General features: G+C 42.9%; 1 protein-coding gene across 1 annotated transcript in view; it reads right to left on the bottom strand.

The window, feature by feature from the left end:
* The window catches only part of dcun1d3 (defective in cullin neddylation 1 domain containing 3), a 65,243-nt gene that overhangs the window by 41,456 nt on the left and 703 nt on the right, over positions 1-23,084 (bottom strand). The window lies entirely within an intron of this gene.

Raw genomic sequence — 23,084 nt, 5'->3', positions numbered from 1 at the left:
TGTGTTCAGGTAAAGTACCGTTTCCGGTTAGCGGAAATAGTTCAAAATTTGATAGAAATCTACGTTTTCTACCTAATACTTGCATTAATACTTTGGCTGACTGAAATGAAAACATACTCAAGTTATCGTGTTTTTACACAGACATAATTCCAAAAACGGTATTTTCGGACTCAGGGAGGGTTCATCAAAATCTAGAAATTGAATTTTTGGAGGATTCCAATACTTTCCCTATAATTTGTATACAAGAAAGTCAGGGAGGTAAAAAACATCAAGATTCATCAAAATCTCAATATCGAAGTTTTCAACGATTACAATACTTTCCTTATACTTCGTACACGAGAAAGTCAGGGCGGTCTAAAACGTCAAGATTCATCAAAATCTCGACACTGAATTTTTGGATGATTACAATAATTTCCCTACACTTTGCATACGAGAAAGTAAAAAACAAAAGTGAAAACACATGCACATGCTTTCGTTATTGCCACTGCAATAATTTCAGAAATAGATCTGTGCAATGATGCGATGCATCAGAAGTGAGGTGGGAGATGAAATGAGGACGAGATGAATTGTTTCTTAATGCAGCGTCCAACAGAGTGCCCTGCATTCATTCTCCGCTTGCAGTAAACATGTTAACAGGTATTTGTCCGAGCATCCACTCATTTTCTAACTGGCATATACAGTTGACGTTCAAGGGGGAAACCTCACATGCATCCCAAATTGTGCACATAGGACTGTGGGGAATGCTAACAACAGTTGTAGCAAGTTAAAAAACCCGAGGTAGTTTTCAAATCAAGTGGCTCTTTGGCTTGTATACACCAGCTGCTCAGTTTGTTAAAAGCAAAAATAAAACTCATTTAGTGTTTCAATGCTTCGAAGCACAAAGCCCACCTACCTAGTGATTAAACATGGACTGCGTTAACAGAAATGCTGAATCGACAACACACACAGTTAGCAGTTTGGACAAACGGCACACTCCATGGCTGAATATGAATCTGCAAACACTAAATTTGTGGCATTTGTTTGGTGTACAACTCCTAAAATGTGCTGGATGTAGGAAAAGCAAATGTCATATATTTGAATGGATAAGATTAAGTGACAACAGAAAATGTCACTCCAGTTACCTTTATAATTCTGAGTTGGTACACAGCCTTCTGCACAAACATTAGGAAGTTTGTCTTTGTGGTATAGTGGATCCACGGCTCCGATGTAAACGCTAGTTTTTAAATAAATAATTGCCGCACTCGCGGCTTATTGAGAGGACGTGGTAGTGTGGCCGGAGCGGTTCTCGGACGCTGCGTGATGCGGGCATTTCCTTGCTTAAGTGGATAGGTGGGGAATCGTCCATATTCATACTTGATGCTGAGAGCTGCTAATCGCCACACCTGCGCCACATCCTCATAATAAATAGGAGAAGCACGAGTGTGAAGGGGGAGAATGATGATCGAAAGAACGCAGGTTAGAGGAGGTGAAAGAAGACGACACTGGAAGCGAAGGAGTCTGTGCGTGCGCGAGAGAGAGCGAGCGCGATAGGGTGGGCTCGCTGATCAGAGAAGGCAGCTGGGAAGTGAGCCCTAGCGGGGTGTTTGGTTGACACCTGGGGGACAGCACGAAGTGGTCGCTCCTGCTGAGCACTTTTGAGGAGCAGGAATGACCGGAAGGTGGTTGGGTCGCTGCGTAAGGTGGCAGGAGTTCGGAGGCTTGGAAGGTGGAAGCCCCAGTGTGAGCACCCTGGTTGCTGGGGAACCCAAGTCAGTCTGGAGAGTCCTATAGAGGCAGAGACGGCAAGGCTACAGACGAGAACGAGAAGGTCAGCTGCAGGTAGGGCGACTCCCCTGGTGCACGGCCCGGATGGGAGAAACAGGGGAGCCACCAGTAGAAGGCGGCATCGGGTTTTGTTTTTAAAGGACTGCTTCCAGCCAATGTTTTAACCTCGTTTTTAAAGGATTTATTTATTGGATTTTAACCTCCACGTTCTTCACTGTTTTAATGGATTATTTATTTATTTGACATATTTAAACACTGCACGATTTACTTTGAACACTGTTTGGAACTGTTTGTAATAAAAGCACTCTTGCCCCTTTTTGCACTATCCCTTTGCTTCATTGGTGTCCTCACTGTCCAGCTCATCCAGTTACATTACCGACGGTGTCGGGTTCAAGAGCTCCGAAAAGCGAGATGGGAGCATGAAGCTGAACCCTCATCGTCAGAGAACCACAGACACATGGAATACGTGACCAAGTAGTACGGTGGTCAGGAGGACTTTAGGGGCCTTCAGAATTCAACTTGATGTTATTTTGGTGGAATTAAGTGAATGGGACTGGAAGGCTTTGTTGAGGGTCTTCTCGTCCAGATTGACTTAATGCTCAATACCACAGTCTGATCACTCCTATTAGATTCTCTAAAAACAAAACGACAAATGGTATTTGACAAGAGGTCTGAAATAACGGAATACTGCAAAGCTGACAGGCAGTCTGGACACATATTAAAAAAAAAAAAGAGGCACAAGATTTGACCAATTAAAGCATCAGGAGTCTGTGACCCTTTACATTTGAATTAGTTTGACTCATCTGCTAAATATTATTCTTGAGCAAGTTTTTTTTTTTTTAACCAGCTAATGATGGAAATAGAAATTTTACAATTGCAAATGGCGCAAATCCGACTGAGTGGTTCTACGACAAGCCGGATTTTTAAAAGTACGTACAATTATTTAAAGAGATTGTTTAAATAAAAAATATCCTAAATTATCTTGGGATTTACGAATTTAACAAACACTATTAGTAATATTGATTTTAAGTAGAGCTTGTGGAGAGAAAATGTCAGAGAATAAATTTGGAATGTACACATCCAACGTAATGGAAGGACTAGTGTCTGCATGAGTTCATTTGGCTGCTTGGGTTAGGAGGAAATTTTTTAAAATAGGCAAAACATGTATAAAAGGTCAAAATAATCAAAAACAATAATAAAAATTGCAAATAAGGGTCTAAACATAAGAAAATGCATCTAATTGGCCTATTCAGTTGTCCTACGTTACATGCCGGCAACAGCAGAGCGGTAGTCACTTTCTTGCATGTGAACAAAGTTTATAGCTGCAATGCTAATGACTGATAACTTCATGTGGTAGAAAAAGAACGAGTGAAAATAACGAAGACACACACACGCCAGAAAATGAAAGGCTAAACCAGGCTGATGCGGTAGCCACTATTGTCACGTATCCACAGCAAAACACTCGGACTACATGAGAGGTCAGTTCGACAAACAACGAAATGGCCAGCTCTATCCGAGGAGGAAACGTCCGCTGTGAGGGAGCGGGATCAAGTGTGTATAAATATACCAGACCAAATGGACAAGCAAAAACAGGAGGTCTACAACTATTACTGGGAATTTAACTCTATCTTGAAATCCCCCCGGACTTCTTGTTATACTGGATGAATCATGATGTCTACGCACATTAAAATTCAAGCCCTGCATTACAGTCAAAGTAAAAAGTATTTGACCCCCAGGAATGATCTATATTTACACACGTGGACAAAATTGTTGGTACCCTTCAGTCAATGAAAGAAAAACTCAAAATGGTCACAGAAATAACTTTAATCTGACAAAAGTAATAATAAATAAAAATTCTATGAAATTTAACCAATGAAAGTCAGACATTGATTTTCAACCATGCTTCAACAGAATTATTTAAAAAAATAAACTCATGAAACAGGCCTGGACAAAAATGATGGTACCCCTAACTTAATATTTTGTTGCACAACCTTTTGAGGCAATCACTGCAATCAAACGATTCCTGTAACTGTCAATGAGACTTCTGCACTTCTCAGCAGGTATTTTGGCCCACTCCTCATGAGCAAACTGCTCCAGTTGTCTCAGGTTTGAAGGGTGCCTTTTCCAGACGGCATGTTTCAGCTCTTTCCAAAGATGCTCAATAGGATTGAGGTCAGGGCTCATAGAAGGCCACTTTAGAATAGTCCAATGTTTTCCTCTTAGCCATTCTTGGGTGTTTTAGCTGTGTGTTTTGGGTCATTGTCCTGTTGCAAGACCCATGACCTGCGACTGAGACCAAGCTTTCTGACACTGGCCAGCACATTTCTCTCTAGAATCCCTTGATAGTCTTGAGATTTCATTGTACCCTGCACAGATTCAAGACACCCTGTGCCAGATGCAGCAAAGCAGCCCCAGAACATAACAGAGCCTCCTCCATGTTTCACAGAAGGGACAGTGTTCTTTTCTTGATATGCTTCATTTTTCCGTCTGTGAACATAGAGCTGATGTGCCTTGGCAAAAAGTTCAATTTTTGTCTCATCTGTCCATAGGACATTCTCCCAGAATCTTTGTGGCTTGTCCACATGTAGTTTGGCAAATTCCAGTCTGGCTTTTTTATGATTTGTTTTCAACAATGGTGTCCTCCTTGGTCGTCTCCCATGAAGTCCACTTTGGCTCAAACAACGATGGATGGTGCGATCTGACACTGATGTTCCTTGAGCTTGAAGTTCACCTTGGATCTCTTTAGAAGTTTTTCTGGGCTCTTTTGTTACCATTCGTATTATCCGTCTCTTTGATTTGTCATCAATTTTCCTCCTGCGGCCACGTCCAGGGAGGTTGGCTACAGTCCCATGGATCTTAAATTTCTGAATAATATGTGCAACTGTAGTCACAGGAACATCAAGCTGCTTCGAGATGGTCTTATAGCCTTTACCTTTGACATGCTTGTCTATAATTTTCTTTCTAATCTCCTGAGACAACTCTTTCCTTCGCTTCCTCTGGTCCATGTTGAGTGTGGTACACACCATGTCACCAAACAACACAGTGACTACCTGGAGCCCTATATATAGGTCCACTGACTGATTACAAGATTGTAGACACCTGTGATGCTAATTAGTGGACACACCTTGGATTAACATGTCCCTTTGGTCACATTATTTTCAGTCTTTTCTAGGGGTACCATCATTTTTGTCCAGGCCTGTTTCATGAGTTTATTTTTTTAAATAATTCTGTTGAAGCATGGTTGAAAATCAATGTCTGACTTTCATTGGTTAAATTTCATAGAATTTTTATTTATTATTACTTTTGTCAGATTAAAGTTATTTCTGTGACCATTTTGAGTTTTTCTTTCATTGACTGAAGGGTACCAACAATTTTGTCCACGTGTGTATGTCTAATTCCCATATAAAACACGGTCGTATTTTCATGTTAGTCACCATAATGAACACACACAGTCTCCTATAACTAAAGACACACAGATTTTCAGAGGATTTTTGACCATAATGAATAAATCATTCAAACTGTGAAACCGAAGGTCGGAAAAAGTAAGTGAACCCTAAACTAATGACTCATTGCAGTCCGAATTTAGCACACGTGGAGTCCATTTAATGAAACCAGTTCAGAGGTGTGGCCCTGAATGACTCTGGTTAATAAAAAAAAACATGATAAAGTTTGAGTTGGAGCTTTTGACAAGAAGCATGTCCAGAAGGGAATCACGTCTCGCACAAAAGAGCTGTCTGAAGAGCTACGATGGAGAATTGTTCATCTACAGAAGGCTGGAAACGGTTACAAAGTCATCTCAAAGATCTGAGATATTCATCAGTCTACTGTTAGGCAAGTTGTCTATAAATGGAGACAAGTTGGTATTGTGGCTACTCTGCCTAGAAGTGGAGGCCCTGCCAAGATGACCCCAACAGCACAACGCAAAGTCAGCAATGAGGTAAAGACAAACCCTGGAATGACAGCAAAAGACTTGAAGAAGTCATCAGAACTGGTTACATCTTTGTTCAGGAGTCAACTATACGCAAAATATTGAACAAGAAAGAAGTCCATGGCAGGACACCAAGAAGGAAGCCACTGCTATCAAAAAAGAACATTGCTGGACGCCTGAAGTTTGTGAAAGAGCACTTGGACACTCCACAATGGTACTGGGAAAATGTCTTGTGGAGTGATGAAACCAAAATTGAACTATTGGGGAGGAACAAGCAGAACTTCATTCGGCGTAAAAAGGACACCGCATATCAGCATCAAAACATCATCCCTACAGTAAAGTATGGTGGAGGGAACATCAAGATGTGGGCCTGCTTTGCTGCATCAGGGCCTGGACTGCTTGCCATCATTGAGGGGAAAATGAATTCACAAGTTTATCAGCAAATTCTCCAGGATGATGTGAGGGTGTCTGTCTGTCAACTTAAGCTCAGAAGAGGCTGGGTGATGCAACAGGACAATGAGCCTAAACATCACAGCAAATCCACAGCACAATGGCTTCAGGAGAACAAACTCTGCCTTTTGGAGGGGCCCAGTCAGAGACCAGATCTCAATCCTATTGAGCCGTACACAGAAGACAACCGAAGAACACGGAAGAGTTAAGGCAGTTCTGCAGGGAAGAATGGATTCAAATTCCCCCAACACGATGTGCAGGTCTGATCTGCAGTTACAGGAAGCGCCTGGTTGAGGTCATTGCTGCCAAAGGAGGGCCAACCAGTTATTAAATCCCAAGGTTCACTTACTTTTTCCACTACCACTGTGAACGTTGAATGCGTTTGTAAAATAAAGACCTGAAAGAGCAGAATGTTTTGTGTGTCATTGGCTGAAGCTCATTGTGTATATCAGGACCTGTGACTTCGATGAAGAGCAGATCACTTTTTATGACCAATTCATGCAGTAAACCAGATCATTCCAAAGGGTTCACATACTTTTTACTTTGACTGAATATTTGGATATTTATGAATGCCAATACTGGTTACCTTAAATGACAGTTGGGTAACTACTTGATGGATATGCCAGTATTTTAAAGCCATTGTTATTGTTAGTATTTCAATATTTGATATTCCATTATAGAAAAAGAAACAATATTGCTCCCTTGAATAATGGAGGTGCCTTTAATAAAAAGACGTTGAATGGGATATTTGTTTGTCGTGGTATTGAATAAGTATCAAGCATCGTAAAATTTCACTGGGGTTGGAATTGAATATAAAAATTCTGGTATCACGATATCTCCTGTAACATCATTTCTTTCTCTAGCACATTTTCATACAATATATGTAGCTTAAAGTGCTTTACAATAGGAAAAACAGTCAAAGAACAATAAATACATAAAATGAAATATAAAAAAAAAAATATAAACAAACCTTTATATCTCTATATATATACTGTATAAAATCCAATGTCTGTCTGTCTGTCTGCTTTTCACGAGAGAACTACTTAACGGATTTAGATCGGGTTTTTTTCTAGAATTTGCTTGAACAATCCAGTTGATTTTGCGACTTCTCTCATTTCGCTATGTATCATAGCTTGCTTGCGGTACCAATTTATTTGTGTGAATCCGAGAGACACGCAGCGGGCCGAGGACCTCCTCACTCACGTGCCAGCTTCTGGGTGTGTTCCTTACCTCTGCTTTGCAAGCGAATGAGAGAACTACTTAACGCATTTAGATCGGGTTTTTTTCTAGAATTTGCTTGAACAATCCAGTTGATTTTGCGACTTCTCTCATAGTCATAGTTTGTTTGTAGGAGTGATATATTCGCACTAATCCGAGACAGAGACTGCGGGTCTGCTGTGTATCGTAGTTCGTTTGTGGCAGCGATTCACTTGTGCAAATCCGAGAGAGATGCAGTGGGCCAAGGGGTGGGGGGCGGGACCCTCCTCACTTATGCGCCAGCCTCAGGGTGCGTATCTTGCTTCTGCTTAGCTAGCGCATGATAGAACTACTTAACGGATTTAGATCGGGTTTTTTTCTAGAATTTCCTTGAACATTCTGGTTGATTTTGCGCCTTCTCTCATTTCACTATGTATCATAGTTTGCTCGTGGCACCGATTTATTTGCGTGAATCCGAGAGACACCCAGCAGGCCGAGGACGTCCTCATTTACGTGCCAGCTTCAAGGTTTGTTCCTTACCTCTGCTTAGCTAATGAATGAGAGAACTACTTAATGTATTTGATCAGGCTTTTTTTCTACAATTTGCTTGAACATTCCAGTTGATTTTGCGTCTTCTCTCATAGTCATAGTTCGCTTGTAGGAGTGATATATTCGCACTAATCCGAGACAGAGACTGCGGGTCAAGGGGAGGGGTAAGCGCGGCATCAGGAGTAGAGGAGCCGGGCAGGGCCCTCCTCACTGTCCTGTTTCACTTCTATGCAGCTGGAGCTACGGGGGACGGCTAGTAAAATATATAATAAACAAACAATTAACAAAAATATTGTTAAATAATCCACATCTGGAAAATCTCCTTTGTGAACAGCTGGTGACTGTGCTCACATGGGACTAAGCTATGGAATTGAAGACCGGCCTCCCTTGTCATTCATTGGTCAGTCCTGACCAGTAACGGCTCATTCATTGGACACGGCCCTTCACGGCCTATCAGTTTGGCCGGCAAAAATTTTAAATTAGGAAAGAAGCTTGATCAGGTGAAAGCAGAAGGTCAGTTCAACGATGCATTTTAATAAACTGCTTTGAAAAAATGAGAAAAATGGCGTTGCGGCTTAATGACCAACAAATGATGGGAGAGGCAGGTCTTCCTTTCAAAAGCTCGACTCCATTTCAGCCCCCTCCCCAGCCATTCACAAGAGCATTTTCTGGAGGTGGTTCACTTAAAAATATTTTGGTCAAAATGCATTTGTTTGCTTGCTGTGAGCATATGCTTGAACAACTAACAAGTAAATTATGCGATACGAATAATTGGACTTTCCCCATGGATAATTTCATCTTTATATATAATACGCTACCATGGCTGTCCGTTTGTCTGTCCAGGATTTTAAATCATCTGTAACTCGCAGACCATTTGACCTGAAATTTGGTACACATATACTATGTGATGTCTACTATCCGCTTTAAGGGTGATGATTGACCTCCAAGGTTATTCCTTTTTTCATTTTATTGTAGAAGCAACTCTCGGCAGCGGGCAGCCGTGCGGCACATGTGTATAGGCGCCGTTCTCATCCCTACCATCTTCGCCATCACTTCCCCGACCTCTTCATATCTTAAATCATTCTTGTGGCAGACAGCGTAAGTGAAAAATTAAAGAAAACGTACTAAGAAATTGTAACACAAACTCTAACTTAATCAGTTTTAATGAAAAAACATGAAGACGAAAGAAGAGAAAAAGCGGACCGCTAGGGTGGAGAAAAGAGCAGCTGCTCAGGAAGCATCAAGCACATCAACCTCTGAGCAAATGACTGCTAAACGCAAAAAGAAAAAGGAGGAAAACTAGGAGTGCGCAAGTCAAGTGTATTCATTGCACGTTATCGTGCAGTGCGCCTTTTCTAGTATAATATAAAGCATTAGGCCTTTTTGAAGACCATTGTACCAGGAACTTTGTTGATTTCTGTTCTCCATGAAAACATGAGGTTAAACATTTTTCTTGGCTGTCACTACAAACAAGAACAGTTGGTGACAGATCCAAAAATGATCATTACTAGGGGGCAGCGCCCCCTGCTCGCTTCGCTAACCAGCCCCTGGGGGCGGGCGCTGTCTCACGGCTGAGCCACTTGAAGGCCGTTGGGGCGCTCCTCCATTAGAGAAAGTGATTGTATTTAGAGGGTTGGTATATAGAGGAGTATGTGGGGTGAGGGAGGAAGACGGTTTGGTCCTCAGTTATTACGGATAGAAAATTAGTTACTTGAGTATTTCACTGCAACTGTCTATTTTAAATACCAATGAATAATAAAACATAGTAAAAAGTAAGAGTAAAAGTAGAAGTAAAAAACTAAAACGTAATAAAAACGTAATTAAAATTAACGTCTCATCAGAAACAATATTATGAATTACTTTATCCTCCAATTTACATTGTATAAACGTTGCTTCTTTGCATTTCTGTTTGCATATTGTTTCTCTCTCTCATTTATTGGATGATTTTTTTTGTTCTTGATTTTTATTAGATGCAGACCTTTTTATTAATTTTCTTGTTTCGATGTTCTTCATCAGCTCTCGCCGCTCTTTTTCTATTGCGATCTGAAATTTGATGTCCTTGAATTGATAATTTGCTTTTCTGCCTTGCCATTATAACCGACTGCGTTAGCAGTACTGAGTGTGTCACGTGGTGGGACGGAGAGAGGATGTGCACAGTAGGAGAAATGATTGGCCGAGCGGTGTGGAGGGGAGAGGTCACGGCTGACTAACGCAGACACAATGGAAAACTTTCTTAATGTAAGAGAGAGATTTTATCTCTTACAGCAAAGTTTTTTGTGGTGATGACCGAGAAAAATGTTTCATCTCATGTTTTACGTGGAGAAAGGAGATTAAAAAAAATTCAGACAATAGGCTTTGCTGGAGACACTAATCGAAATAACAGCAAATCATAAAAGAATCCGTAAAACAAGGTTGCGTCGCCTAATGTCAGGTGTCCTGGCATATGCTCACAGCATGTCAAACTTGTGTATTTTGGATAATTTATTTTTGAATATACTATTTAAAAAAACATTTTTGGCAGAGTATTGCTTTAACGCCAGTGCTTTAGAGGCATTGCCGCTTGTCTACATGTGCATTAAAAAAGCAAATTAGCTTACTTGAAGTATTTGCCGAATTAAAATTTTTCAAGCTTATTACAATTACTGCAATATCTATATATATAATTCACTAAGGCAAGACAACCATGGAAAGCACGCCGGAAGGGGCATGGATTCACTAAGCCGCCGACAAGTGAGGCACCTATGGTGCACGCAGGAAGGAGCCACGCCCACCAACTCCAAGACCATTGAATACGACAACTCTCAGAGCCATGCCCACCAACTCGGACATGGCGACAGAAAAACCGGCGTCATTTATATTCGTCTGTCGTAGAGGTCACATGCAGCTCCAACCCACGTTGACTGTTCATAGAGGCAGAGGTGAATCGCCATATGCAGCTTGTAAAACGGTTTGCGAGGGGTATCCCATGGGATCCTTAAAATATTCCTTTACAACTGAGGTTAAAACACAATGAAGTGAGCAGTCTTTAAAAAACGAGTTTTCGGTTACGACGCACAACCACGTGCACCATAGCAAACCGTTTTACACGCTACATACAGCAATTCGCATCCGCGACAAACATGCGTCTTCTTAGATGCTCCTGCACTTTGTACAAACCGCCCTCCCACCTCGCTACCACCGTGGTCAGGTGTCTTGGTGGATTATATATAGAAAGGCAGCCAGAACCGCACAGAGCAATGAAAAGTCTACGTGAGTCACAGGTGCATCTGGACTGTGCAAAGACGACGACTCCTCGAGTGACGAGTTGGAGGTGGGCACATGAGCAGGCAGTGTATACCGAACGAGAAAACAGAAGACTAGCATGACGGAGGGAGTGGAGTGGACGTCCTTCTCCTCTCCTCCCGTTCCACCCTTCGCACCCGAGTGCCGCACGGACGATTGTGTGTTGGTTCGTTCCGTGCATTGTTACAATGTTGCTTTTCTTGCTGATTTATTACATTACCGATTTTTCAAATGTTAATTTTCTCCCTGTACTTAAAAATTATTAAAAAACCGGCCTGATTATGCGGTGTATGGTATGCCGTGGGTTGGCTAGTTCAATCAAATGATCGCGTAAAAAGTTTACTTATCTACTCCCTTCACCATATTTATTATGTCACACATAATTGGTGCAGGTCTTGTGAACGGACCTAAAGACAACTGGCAAGAGCAACACAACTGCATGATTGGGAGCCGATAATTCATGGCTGTTACGAGGACGATGATTAGCCATTGACACTCAAAGCGAAGAACAAATTAGGAAGACTGCATTTGATGAAAACATGCAGAAAAATGTGGCACTTTCTTTAAAATGAAATCAAATTAAGCACGGTTTCCTTTGCGGGACCTACATAACTTTTTTGTGGAAATGTAGAGCTTGTTTATTAACCTGCAGTCGATATTTTTCAATTTTGGGAATTCCGCGTTTTGTAATTTTAAACCGTCCAGCACAATGTTAGGCAGTATAGAACACTTAATGTTTCACCAAATAAACAAAACATGTAGTGTGAGGGCTCTTGGGCCTTTGTATATCTTCACAGTACCTCAAATCTGATCCAAACGCAACATACGTGTAACGCAGCCTTTTTGTTTACAAATAAAAGCCCTGTCGGTGGTGTTCAGTGACCTTGGGCTGAGCTCTTCAGTCTTCAGGTCTCCAATGTGCTAGAAAATCCATGGGGGACCTACTACTCACTCCAAGCTCCTCAACCAACTCATTGACGCATGAGGCGGAAAATCCACGGCGTAACACACCCCACCAAACAAATCACGCCCCCCCAACCCCCCCGTGATTCAATGAACTGGCGAATTCAAAGGGAAACTGAATTCAAGGCAATGAGGTACACAAATGTGCTGATCTCTGGGAAGGCACGAAATCATGCAGTGCACCAGGGACGATGGAGAGAAATGGGGAGGGGGCGATTGGGTTGTTCGGTGCCCCAGTACTGAGGTATGAAAGGTGGCATTGACACTAAAGTCAAAGTTTAGTATCGATCCGACACGATAAAGGAGCGCAGTCTCCTGAGAACAAAGCCTGCTCTGCCCTTTCTTAAATGGTTCCTCTGTGTTATTAGACTGGTCCAGCATGTCCATTGATATAGACCCCCCGCCACCCACCCAAGTATTTACAGCAGTGCATCACCTCACATCCACATCCAGTCCCTGACTAGACACAGAGGCTCTTCGGTGCCGTCAAAGTCAATAACCTTAGTTCCTTGGTTTTGCTAATGAGCTGCAGACAGTTCTCAACGTCCCCCCCTACTGACTCCTCTCCTCTGTCTCATTCTCCTCGACAGTACACGCTGTTAGTGCAGAATCAAGCGGACATTTGTCATAAGGAAGGTCAAGCAGGCAAAAACCACCACCATGGGATGAAAAAAAATTGTGCCTCCACCAAACGCACTGAGATGTATTTAGATGGCACATGGGGAAGAACAGCTGGCACGCTACAGGCCGAGTTGAACTGGTGCAAAGAAATCAGGTGTTAGGGATTGACTATGGAGGTGAAAGTGGTCACAAACACACAAAGGGGGCTCAGAGATTTTTCCATTAAGGAAGACGCAAGCTTGTCCTGCTCACTAATCACGGTGACACATTGCACGTCAATCGGCACTGTCACTGAACTCCATACACGTGACAACAATGGGCCTATAAAGTTTACTGCACACCCCATGAGGTTGGTCAGCAGGCAGGCAGCCGCGTTGTTTTCTAACTTGATGGTTTGGCCGACGTGCTCTGCATCACGGGTGGGAGGCCTGCCTCCTGCTACGCTGCCTGGAGACGTGAGCCCAGGAGGCCTGTGCATTTCCCACGCTTCACCGGGACAAGTTAAGACACGCAGAGGCAAAGTCACACGAGAGAAGAGATGGATGTGACTGGAGGCTATATCACCATGCGCTTGTAGAGCCAGAATCCACAAACAGATGGACCGACCAACTGCCCGTCAGCTTCCTCCTCCTCCTCCTCCTCACCTGAAACCAGGAAGCTCTGCTCGTTCGGTAAATACGGGCCTGTGGGCCCTGAAGGAAAGCAGCTATGTCGCTGCTATGCAACATGCCGCCTGCCCTCAGCCTGTTTACTAGGCAAACAGCCCCTCGGCCATCCAGCAGACAGCTTAACCCTTTCAATTTTCATGGAGGGAAGTCGACTTGTTTAGCGGTTAAGAGTCAGTGGGAAGGTCAGACTGTGGGGGAAACTGAGAAAAGGAGCCAAAAAGCCACTTTTAGTGTTATCTAGCCATCCATTTCCTGAACCCCCAATTAATCTCATTTTTAGATCCAGTTTAGTGCAAGACTGGACAGTAATGGAAAGATGGGATTCTTTGGGGCCGCAAACTCAAACGCGAAGCGGCACCACTGTGCCACCCTACAGCAACCATTTGAGGTGAGGAGTGACAGGCAGAGTGGTCTCCTTCCTGGGCAAAGCATTAATTTCATAATGCATCACCACAGATTTTCACTCGCCACTGGATACTTCTTTCAGAAATTTTTACGTTTAACAAATATGACCTAAAATCCTCGACATCCAGCAATTAACAATGGTACAAAAAAAAAATAAATTTATTTTTACCAATACTGCTGTGCAGTATGAACACCATCTCAGACACCACAAGCCTGTCTGGGTGCGTTTATACCAACACAATACGGTGTTCAGAACAAGTTCTTATAGACACTTTGATATCAATTCCATTTTTTTTTTTTGGTCTTGCACCTTCTTAACCCCAACATATGAGATGCCGTTCAACTCATCTTCATGTCTAGTCATGCAAGACCTCAAACATTTTGGTGTCCTCCCCATTTTTGACCTTCTAGACGAAAGAGCCCTATTTTGGAGACCATTTTCAGACCATATCTTGTGTAGGAAATGACACCCATATGATAAAAGAGTAAACCAATAGGTGCCCTCAGGAAAAAAAAAAGTTTAAAGCCAAACAATATCTATATATTTCTGTCATATCACCTTTGTCCATATATTCAATCTCTTTTCGTTTTTACCTTTTCATCAATACCGCATTGAATTTTAATTCCGTGTTTGGAATTAGGGCGGCACGGTGGCGCAGTGGTAGCGCTGCTGCCTCGCAGTTAGGAGACCCTTAAGGGTTCGCTTCCCGGGTCCTCCCTGCGTGGCGTTTGCATATTCTCCCCGTGTCTGCGTGGGTTTCCTCCCACAATCCAAAGACGTGCAGGTTAGGTGGATTGGCGATTCTAAATTGGCCCTAGTGTGTGCTTGGTGTGTTTGTGTGTGTTGGCACCCTGCCCAGGATTGGTTCCTGCCTTATGCCCTGTGTTGGCTGGGATTGGCTCCAGCAGCCCCCGTGACCCTGTATTCGGATTCAGCGGGTTAGAAAGTGGATAGATGTTTGGAATTACATTGCATTGTCACTGTGTATAACTGCCCGTGAGTGAATCTCATTTCTTTCTCTCTACACGAACTGTGTCTGACATTCACACAAATGAGAAATGATTGAACCGTGTGCGTGGTTGTAAATGTTTTAGATGTGGGCAAGACTTTCCCAAATCTCTTTGCATAAAGTCTTGTCTTGCGGGGTTGGAAATTTTCTCTGCCGTGATTTCACTTTCACCAAACAACAAATCTTTTAATTCTCACAGGTACACCTCTTTAATGAAAAGAAGTAATTAGCAGCAAAAACTGGTCACCAATTAAGAAGATGGTTAGAATGAAAGCCTGCAGCCACTGCGGCCCTCCAGGACCGGAGTTTGACTCCCCTGCCATAGTGGATGCAGCAATGCAAAGGGCCTCCGCAGGTCAGACCTTCAAACGATTAGAAACATGCAGGCCAAGTCCCAGTGGGGATTCACAGTATGCTCCAGAACACTGCCACCCTAAAAATAAATGGGTCCTAAAAATAGAAGAGAGGGTACTAGAGATAGTCAGTCACTTGATTAGCTCATCACAGGTTGCAGGAGCCCAGCCTGACTGTACGCGTGGATATATCGGTGTTATGGCGTGTATATTCTCCATCTTGGGATGACAGGCACTAGATTGAAAAGTAAGCCACAATCGGGCATTGTCTACAGGATGTCCAGCGATGAGCTGCTTATGAACTTGAACAAGAGGTTTCATACGTACAGCAATGACAGTGGGAATCGCCATCATTGTTTGCTTTACAATTCTATGCATCTTATCCAAGTCTTTTTTTTTCCTAATGTTCTAACTCACATTAACCTTCGGTTAGATTGACTGCCCTATAATGGAGGATCTACCCCAAGGGAAATGGAAACAGTATAGATAACCACTCCCGACAAGATATGGAGTACTTTCGAGCTCAAAGCTCTTCAGCAAGGCTATCAGTAGTTAGCCAATTAGCACTGTGTAACAACACGGGGTCCAGTGCACCATGTGAAACACGGCGAAGGACAGACCACCCAAAGGTGAGGAGAGACTCTACCCAGCTGGACCGGAGCGATACTGTCCATGAGTCGGCTTGACTCAGACCTCCTCTCTCACTGATGCTTCTTCACCTTCCTTATCTTTACATCGAGTATTTCGTAAGCTTTCTGACTTTAAAACATGGGTGTATTTAGAGTGTTGTATTTAGACTTTGCTTCTATTGTTCATTTTTTTTTTTGGCTACTCAATATTGCTTTGCCTTTAAATTCAATACTTTGGTCACCCATCTTGTGTAACTGCAGTAATACTGAGCACCTGATGTGGGCAGGTGGTCCCTCCTTTCTCACTGGGCTAGTGGCTGAGCAGGGCCACTTGCAATAGAAGGCAGCACGGGAAGGAGTTACATGTTGTTTATAGGGGTATCAGCCTCCAGGGTCTAGGGGGTCACCCGTGTGGCTAACTCAAGTTAAAAGGTAGGGAGGTCCCTAAGTGCGGTAACAGGGCATCGCTTATCAACAATGCTCAAGTGTGTGTTAACTGCATGAGAGTGGGCTAATCCATGAATCGGTTGGCCTAGTAGGCACCTGTAAGTCACTGGGCACCCACTGGTATGGCACTGATTTGAGGCGTTCTTACACTTAGTGTGTTTGGAGTGTTTATTCTTCAAACTCTGGAATGACTGCCTTTGTAGATAACTATGTTTAAGGTTGTTGGTACCATTAAAGCTCATTGGAAAAGTGCTGTGTGCCTCCTGAAAAGTGATGAAATGAAAAGCAGTTGCCCCCTGAAGACCTGCATCCCTTTAATATTAGTATAATAATAATAATAACAACAACAATTAGCCGACGCCCGCCGTAGCATATGGCGGTGTAAGAATAGGAATGGAAAACGGTGAGAAAGGAATTCAGAAATCAAGAAGAAAGAAATACTTCTTGAAAGACGCAGTTGTGAACAGGTGTTTTGCTGGAGACGACAGATAATGAGTCGAAAGATCTAACCCTAGAAAAAGCCGCGTACAACTGACCATGGCTGAAGATGATGTAGACTAACGCAAATCTTTGCAAACGTAATGCAAGGCGGGATGTTGGGGTCGTGTTTGAAGTAAATGATAATAGTAGCATGGAGAATCCCGGAAAGAGCTTGAATTTCAGCTTTCATCACCATAAACTCGAGATGCTGCTGTGTATTGATAGTACTCATGACTTGTTGTGATAACTTGACTTGCGTTGGAAGGAACAACAGGAAGAACGTCTCCAAATCTGTCCCAATGTGATGCAACACAATCTACTGCCCTATGTCGTAGTGAGAGTGCATTGCCTTCGTCAACCGTTTGTGTCAAGAAATAACTCACTGATAGGAACAGGCAGTTGCTGGATCCCGAAATAGAGATGACATTATACAAAAACCCGTCGACAGAGAAGATACTGTCATAGGTTTAGGAAACAACTGTCATAGTATAACAGAAATAGCAAGGAGCGAAACCAATAGCAAAGAGCGTAACCAATAGCAAAGAGCGTAACCAATAGCAAAGAGCGTAACCAATGCTAATGGTCGAGAGAGTACCTTCCTGTAGCAGGTTATGGAAAAGACTCCCAGGTGCACACATGGCCGAAGTGAAAGGTTACATGGTCAGGCTAGATATAGGGTGGTGACGTGACACCAATGGGGTCATGAGAGAGAAGCAGGGAACACGGTAGTTCGAAGGAGGAATAGGAATCGAGAAAAGCGGCGTGAGGGGTGTAAGGGAGGCCACAGGCAGCGTGGGGAAGGGTTTGGAAGAGGAGGAAAAGGAATCAAGAAATGCCGTGTGGGGGCAACCAGTTTTGAAGAGGAACCAGGACGAACCAATAGGAATTGAGAAATGTCATGTGGGCTGCGTGCGGGGTGGACTGGTTTTGAAGAGGAAGCAGGACGAACCAGAAGAGAAATATATATAAGAGATAATGATAATAATAATAATACATTTTATTTATATAGCACCTTTCCCATGCTCAAGACGCTTTACAGAGTTTAAGAACAAATGGTAGGGTATAAAGTATATACCATTGTACTAAACCAGATAAATAAAGAAGAATAAGATAGTAAATTCAGAGAAAAACCTAACAGACAACATAATTGATGGTCTAGCACAGACACACAGGTTATATGTCACTGCGTAAAACAAAGCAAGTGTAACAAAAGGTCAAGTATTACTTATCCTACAAATACGGCCCGGACACGTTTGTTGATAACACTAAAGAATTTGATTTGAGTGATTTTTCAAAATCTCCCATTTTCTTGAATTCGTATCACACACGTTTCCAATCGCGCACTCAGCCGATTTAACTGGAGAGAAGTCGTCACGCTGCTGTTTGGTCTCATCGTGTGTCCCACACTGAAAACGGACCAGAAAAAGCAAATGAGAGTCGTCTGAGGGGGATCAGAAAGAAAATAATCGACAAGCATGTGAAAGGCAAACGCTAGCAGACCACCTCAAAGCAGCTTGATGTTTCTGTGACAACAGTTGCAAATATTAAGAAGTTTACAGTTCACGGGACTGCAGCCAACCTCCCTGGACACGTCCGCAAGAACACAATCAACCCCAGAATGGGCAGAAGGATAGTGAGAGTGGCAAACAAAAAGCCAAGGACAACTTCCAAAGAGATGCAAACTGAACTCCATGTTCAAGGTCCATCAATTTCTGATCGCACCGTCCATTGCTTTTTGAGTAACAGTGGGCTCAATGGAAGCATCCCACCGTTGAAAGCAGACAAAAGCCAAACTGGCATTTGCTAAAATGCTGATTGAAAAGTCACAATGTCTTCTGAGAGGATGTCCTTTGGATGGATGGGACACAACTGTAGCTTATTGGCAAGTCACAGCAGCTTTATGTCCACAGAAGAAAAAAAAAAATGAAGCTTTCAAAGTAAAGAACACCATAGCTGCTGTCAAACATGGAGGCGGCTCGCTTATGTTTTGGGGCTGCTTTGCTGTGTTTGGCATCCTCGATTCTGTGCAGAGAACATTCTGGAACGAAACGTCCTGCCCAGTGTCAGAAAGCTCAAGGACCCTCCACCAGGTTAAGGAGCCAAAACACATAGCAATAAGCACCCAAGAATGGCTAAGAGCACAAGAGTAGACTATTCTGAAGTGGCCTTCTGGAACATCTATGGAAAGAACTGAAACGTGAAATCTGGAGAAGACCCCCTTGAAACCTGGCCCAGCTGGAGCAGTTTGCTCAGGACGAGTGAGCTAAACGATCTGTGGACAGGTGCAGAAGTCCTATGGAGAGATCCAGGAATCACTCGTTTGTAGGAGCTGCCTGTAAAGGTTGTGCCACAAAATATGAGGTGAAGTGTCCGATTATTTTTGTCCCTGCCATTTTCATTTGTGTTGCAATTTGAAATATTTTGTAGAATCCAAACTCAACAGCAAAGTCCGATTTTTGTTAAACATGAAATAAACGACGATGGGTGTCAACAACTTTTGTCAGTTTCAAGTTATTTCAGAGACAATTGTGGGTTCTTCTTTTTTGTGGAGAGCTATCAGCAGATCTGAAAATATCAATCACACTCTTGTGTGGACCATAACAACCGGAAAAAGACCCTTGGGCAAACTGTGGTCTCGGTGCGGTACCAAGCCAACCCAGGAGCGATTCAGCGGTCCAGCACGGGACCAATCTAACAATAGGAAAATACTGTGCATTATGGGTAATTAGGCAATCTCCACACATACGTACGTAGATCGCATAGAACACCTTACACAAGTCAATCAGGTCAATCCTAGCAACTGATTCAGCCTCAAAGCCTCTTTATCTCTCTCATGCTTGGATAAGCAGTTAACCACATTAAAAAGTAGACTGAAATTCACTTGTGATTGGGCGGATTAAACCAGCCACATACAGTAGTTGGTGGGAAACGAATACTTTGTTTGGCAGACAATTAAAATCTCCCAATCAGCAGAAGAAAGGGCATGCATGTAAAATCTGTCCCCTTTCGCTTTGGGAAAAGCCAGAAGCCGAACACCATCCCATCCCGAGCCACCTGGGTGAGGTGATGCTAAGGACAGACTTGCACTGTCAGTCGCCAATCTCTGTTGATCGCAGCCCATACACGTCCAACATTCTCAGGTGCTCTGCCTGTTGCAGGCCTTTCTGAACGTGGATCACTTTCTCGGCCATCTTTGAAGTGTTTGTGCCACACTTTTATTCGCGTTGCACTCATTGTATTGTCCCTGAAAGCATTCTGAATGACCCAAATAGTTTCAGCGGACGAATGCTCAAGCTTAATGCAAAATGTGATGCGGATTCATTGCTCTGATCACTCAGTCATTTTAAATGCGATGGCCACTAAGTACACCTGCTTACTCAACAGCATCTAGCGCCAATCCCCCTACTAGTCCAGTGAAGTTGTCATCGTTCACGCATGCGCATTCCAGGCCACTCTCCTTGGCTGCCAGGTTACATCGATGCTGCGCAAACCGTTCTCATTATATTAACAACGGCTGGACGTTTTTCGAACAGACCTCGTATGTACTGTTTGTGTGTCTGTACACAAACATCTATATATGGACAGATCGCACTTTATTTGTTCCACAGGGGGAAAATGACACTTTTTACAGAAGCTTAATCAATAAACACGTATTGTAACAAAAAACAACAATCCTCTTCAAATACACATCAGAATTACTAAAAAATAAAACTTCTGACTTGGATAAAAAGTGCAATCCACAGTCACAGTGAGGCGTTATGAAAGCGTATTGCTGTAGGTATAAATGAGCACAAGCAGCAGTTTATGTCACCCTTTGGCTGAAGTCCTCAGTGCTAGTGGGTCACAGAGAGGATTGTTCATAATGGCACTCAGCACTGGAGGAGACAATGAACACAAAACTATCTCCGGCGGGTCCAGAGTGCAGCCTATAACTGAGCCTACATTTTAATTAAGTTGTTGATTCGGTGGGCCTCACTTAAAGTAATGTCACCGACCCAGCACACCACGACATTGAAAACTGGCACTGGCTGTCACAGAGGTGGAGAACATGTTAAGGATGTCACTACCCCACATTAAAGGAGCACAGTCTATGAAAGAAATAAAAAATAAAAATTAAGAGTCCACTCTGCCCTTTCCTACACAGTTCCTCTGTGTTACGCGGGCAGTCCGACCGGTCACTGATGTGGACCCCCCTGCCACCAACTCTATGTCAACTCCCTGAATAGTGACCGGATGCAGAAGGTTTTTTTTTTTTAAATGTGTGTGATAAAAGTCAAATGACCAGTTTCTTGGTTTTGCTGATGTTAAGTTGCAGACAATTCTTTGGGCCCTGAGAAACAAAAGTCCTCCTTCTTGTCTTATATCTAATGCTACTGGAAAAAGTATTGGCTCAATGCAATCCCATATTGGAAAAAATGGGCTTGGAAAATTAAAGGAATTTATAAACATTATATATATACTTCACACATACATTACATATGCTCAACTTGTACCTTTTCAAGCAGTACAAATTCCTACATATATATATATATATATATATATATATATATATATATATATATATATATATATATATATATATATATATATATATATATATATATAGGTAGCTGCAATATTGTTATCTATTAATATACGCAAATATTTGCATACACACCTACCTACAAGTCTAGAACTGCTTTAACCTAACATACATACATACACACAGTCTGAAACAAATGTAATCCAGTTCAGTATCCCAGGAGGGGTTGGGCAGCATCTACCCGGGTAACACTGGGCACATGGAGCACACACGCACACACACACACACACACATTAACTCCATAACAATAGTATGGAATGAACAGTCAGCTCCCATGTTGCTAAATCACTCTGTCTCGATTCTCTCAAGCAATCCTGGAATCTTCACCCTGAGGACTTTTTGCAGGATGCCAGCCTTGGGAGAGAGTGTGCCAAAGACCAGTGTGATCGCCAAAACCAACATGAGTCCTCTAATGAAGGATCTGCAGACCCCAAACCAGACGTCCAACTAAAACTACACAACGTCTAAGCGGCAGACTCCGTTTCTTAACATGAGACCAAAAGCTAAAACAGCCATTTAGCTCTGAGAACAAGACTACTTTGCTTTCTGCCTTGCATTAACACAATTTTTTGAACCTACCTGGAAGGGAGTCTTTTTTTGATGTGCCCTTCCCAAAGATCTTACCCTTTTTTTTTTTTTAATCTTCTTTGAATGTCAAAGCCGGTGGGGCTGTCAATTAAACAGAGCCTGTTAAAAGCCCTATTGAGGCACTCACTGTGTGATTTTGGGCTCTATACGGTAAAAAGATATTGTTATTTAGAGTCAATCATTACCACAAGCTGCACATCTCTGGGAATGTGGCAGCAAACCCCACACTGGAAGGAGGTGCAAAACCCACAGGGCAGTGTGGGGGCGAAGTGTTTAATACTTTGCATTTCAAACCCTGAGGTTGTGGGTTGAAATCCTGCTACTGACACGGCGGGACTATGCACCTGCCTGTACTCCTACTGGAAAAAACGAAATGTAACCAGTCGTTTCTCAAACGGTGTTAAGTGGCCTTAGAGAAAGGTGTCTGCCAAACAATAATAACTAACTAACAACGCGTGGGGTTCAAACCCACGACTCGGCATATATATGAGCCAGCAGGGCTAACCACCGCACCACGGAGCAGCCCTCGTATATCATAGACCGTGTAAACGAATGGACAGACACTATACAGAAACATTCATACAAATACTAACTTTACACAGGTACGCAAAGGCTATATGCCATCAAATATGCGCGCACGTGTACATGCAGTAGTTTAAACACACACACCCACGTCCATTGCTTTAATTGTAATATGCCATCTAATACCAAAACTGCCTACAGCCGGACACCCACGGGTAAGTTGCACATACAGAATCACGCGTTTATTTTGTCATATGTAACTACGTCTATGTACACATCGTTGCCAATGACCAATAATTGCCAGAGGAAATCAAACCAACGCAGAAAAAGGAAATCCGCATTCGCCTCTCATTCCTTCCCCATTCACACGATTAAGTGATCGATGTAAAAACTTACAACTAAACGGACACCTTGAAACGAGCGGCAGGCCGATTAACTGCACTTTTTGGACAGACACATTTGAGAAGATGCAAAAAGGACTCCGATCACACTATCACGCCCACCAGGACTTTTCCGTTTTTGGGACGCACCACTCTGCAGTCTCGTGCAGGAAAGAAGACACAATTTAAGACCTGTTAAACGATGCCAGTCGTGAAAGAGAAACATACATAGAACCCCAGATGCTGAGGGGAAAGACACTGCTGTG

This window comes from Polypterus senegalus, chromosome 13, assembly GCF_016835505.1.
Source record: "Polypterus senegalus isolate Bchr_013 chromosome 13, ASM1683550v1, whole genome shotgun sequence".
NCBI classification, from domain to species: domain Eukaryota; kingdom Metazoa; phylum Chordata; class Cladistia; order Polypteriformes; family Polypteridae; genus Polypterus; species Polypterus senegalus.
Note: the sequence above shows the minus strand (reverse complement) of the source record. Positions and strands in the feature narration are given on the sequence as shown.